Source organism: Octopus bimaculoides, chromosome 12 (genome assembly GCF_001194135.2).
Source record: "Octopus bimaculoides isolate UCB-OBI-ISO-001 chromosome 12, ASM119413v2, whole genome shotgun sequence".
In the NCBI taxonomy this organism is placed as follows: Eukaryota; Metazoa; Mollusca; class Cephalopoda; order Octopoda; family Octopodidae; genus Octopus; species Octopus bimaculoides.
Genome location: NC_068992.1, coordinates 54823462 through 54827130, shown reverse-complemented (window position 1 = coordinate 54827130; position 3669 = coordinate 54823462). Strand labels below are relative to the sequence as shown.

Below are 3669 nucleotides of genomic sequence, written 5' to 3'. Positions count from 1 at the left end.
AATAATACCAAAAGCAACAAACGTACTCACACACCTTGTGCCTACCTAAGAAAAGAGAATCACCAAAGTACTACGTACATGAATGAATTTTAAACAATAATATAACACCAAATTTAATCAATAAAATATTTCTCCAAAACACTTATATATAAAAACCTGATTACCACTCCACTGAAACCTACACACCCAAAGAAAGATTTTTAACTCAAAAGAGATTATATATATTTATAAGTAATTCACACACCTATTGTACCAATCTTTTAGTTTTTCTAGGCCCTGTAAAAGAACTCGGATGGTTGGACTCCAGCCAGGCCTTTCGCGATAACCTTAAAGCCAGGAACATAATTTTGTAATATGAACATAATTGTGTAATATTGCAGCATATTACATGTGATCTATATACATCTCATTAGACAAAGATTAAATAGTAATAGAACCCTTGGAAAATTATGGTATATACAATAGTTTCTGCATTACCACAGAAGGAGGAGCTTAGTGTAAGCACACATACATATATAATATAATATAGATATATATACATACACACAGACATACATACATTCCTAAGTGACAATCTGGATTAGCTAGGTTTTTCAGAAAAGAAATCAACCATCTAATTCGCACATTACAAATACAATCAGTTGGTGGGACAGTAAAAAAATTCAAGTCTTTTCTCAAGTTTAAAATTAGAAATGAACTCCTTTTTCAGAGGAAGAATGTAAATAATTAATAACAGAAGAGAACAAGCATACGCACATACATACGTACAGACAGACAGACAGACGGGCAGACGAACGGACAAACAGGCAGACAGACAGATGGACAGATGGACAGATGGACAGATGGACAGACGGACAGACCGGCAGAGAGTCAGAGGGACACATTTTTTATTTATTGTATACAATTATGAATGCTCTTTTCTCATAAGAACTAATTTTTATAAATTGAATAAAATATCGAATTGCACATAATTCATATACTCAAGTTATAAAATATTAAGTTTTAATTTCGACCAGCTGGTCTGTGTGTTAGGTCCTTGTTCTATCTGTCTGTCTATCTACACACACACACACACACACACACACACACACACACGCACGCACACATTCAGAGAGATAGTAAGAGATACGTACGTTTATATCTATACACATTTATGTGTGTGTGCATTTGTATATCTCTATGTACGTATATATATATGTATGTATGTACGAATGCAAGTGCGTACATGTGTGCATATACACACACGTGTGTGTGTGTGTGCGTGTGTGTGTGTGTGTGTGTGTGTGTGTGTATGCATGCATTCACACTCGTATGTACTTTACATAGTGCCGAGTGCAAGGACTGAATATTGATTTCAAGTTTTGGCACAAGACCAGCAATTTCAAAGGAAGTGGGTGAGTCGATTACATCGACACCAGGGTTCAACTGGTACTTATTTTATCGACCCCAAAAAGATTAAAGACAAAGTCGGCATCGGCGGAATTTGAGCTAAGAACGTAAAGACGGACGAAATGCCGCTAAGCATTTCGTCCGGCGTGCTAACGATTCTGCCAATTCGCTGCCTAAGAACTCTGAATATTAAAAGAGAGAAAAACTGGAATATCGAATCGAATGCTTGGAATAGGGAAAACCATATTACCAGATACCATAATATGGAAAAATCAAAAGTGGAAACTTAAAATATTTTAGGGAACAATAATAAGAAAAACAGTCTTAGAAAGATTATTTATAGATTAGGAGGGATTTTTTCGAGAAACATTAAAGCATATTTACTTTTAACTTATAAAACGTGTATTCTATAAATGAGGTACTGAAGAAATAGCTAAAAACGCGGATGGCTTCATTGCAGAAAATCTCTATTTTTTAAAGACACAGAGATAAACCAGCATTGTACTTTATTTATCGGACTTGAAAGGATGAGAGACAACGTTGACCTAGATGGGATTTGAACACAGAGCGAAGACAACCGGATTGATTGGCAAAATTACTCGACGATCTCAAGGCGGCGAACGGGCAGGATCGTTAGCACACCTGGTAAAATAATTAGCAACATTTCGTCTGTCTTTACGTTCTGAGTTCAAATTCCGCCGAGGTCGACTTTGCCTTTCATTCTTTCGGGGTTGATAAAAAAAAAGTACCAGTCAAGTACTGGGAGTCGATGTAATAGACTTACCCCCTCCAACTAAGCTTGCTGGCCTTGTGCTAAAATTTGAAACCAATGTTATTCGGCGATCTTAAGAGGTCAGTACGACTATCTATATATATATATGTGTGTGTGTGTGTGTGTGTGTGTTTATGTTTGTGAAATATGTTCATTCTGCAGATTTTTTAATCCTTAAGATTATCTCCCCTTGTTATTCAGAATCGGCTGCAATTGCCGTTGTCTGTTTGTTTATCTTCTGTCAAATCGAAGATAATTGCAAGGAATCAAGAATATTTTGTTATTTAGCATACTTTTCTTTCTTTAAGCCGCACACAATTCTGTCAGCTCATTTTCGTTTCATGATGTATACATTATATACAGGCACGCGATTGCACATGCGCATTGTTAATTGAGTTTGAAAACTGGCAAAATTATCAATACATATCCTAATCAGGTAAACACATATATACACATATATTCTTATATATACAGAATATATACACACAAACAAACATAGATTTATCAATATAGAAACACATACGCATATATGCACATATTAATATTCAAGTGTATATAAACATATAATCATTCAAGCTTATATAAACATAAATATCTAAACATTTATTCATAATATGTGCATCTATGTGAATAGGCTTATATGTATGCATGTATATGTGTGTGTATATATGTATGTATGTATGTGTCTGTGTGTATGTATGTGCGTGTATAAGAGTGAAAGCGTAAGCATTGGACGTATTACCCATCAGTCATCCAACAATTCATATATATGTGTGTGTGTCGTGTGTGCTTGCGTGTGAATGTATGAGTGTGTGTGCATTTGCAGGTGTGTGACTATGACGTCTAAGTATGCACACAACAGTGTACATATATGGTACACCAACACAAACGAACTACTATATCATCTTCAATCTGAAAATCTAGTCTTTGGAGTCTCGTTCTGTTCTTTTGTCTTGCAGTCATTAATAATAATCACACTTATATGCATATTCAACATTGTTATCAGTATTTTCCAAATTATATTTACAATTTCAAATGATTGATTAATTATTTCTGGCTTCTATTTTCTTTGTTTATTCTTTGTGACTTATTGATTCCATCCCTCATCATCATCATCATCATCATCATCATCATCATCATCATCATCATCATCATCATCATCATCATCATCATCATCATCATCATCATCATCATCATCATCATCATTATTATTAAGGCGGCGAGCTAGCAGAATCGTTAGCACGCCGGGTGAAATACTTAGCGGTATTTCGCCTGCCGCTACGTTCTGGGTTCAAATCCCGCCGAGGTCGACTTTGCTATTCATCCTTTCGGGGTCGATGAATTAAGTACCAGTTACGCACTGGGGTCGATATAATCGACTATCACCCTCTCCCAAATTTCGGGCCTCATGCCTTTAGTAGAAAGGATTATTATTATTATTATTATTATTATTATTATTATTACTACTACTACTACTACTACTACTACTACTACTACTACTACTACTA

The 3669-nt window shown here is 35.2% G+C and overlaps 1 protein-coding gene across 2 annotated transcripts in view; it reads left to right on the top strand.

Annotated features, from left to right (window-relative positions):
- LOC106870130 (small cardioactive peptide-related peptide) overlaps positions 1–3669 on the top strand; it is a 40570-nt gene that overhangs the window by 26574 nt on the left and 10327 nt on the right. The window lies entirely within an intron of this gene.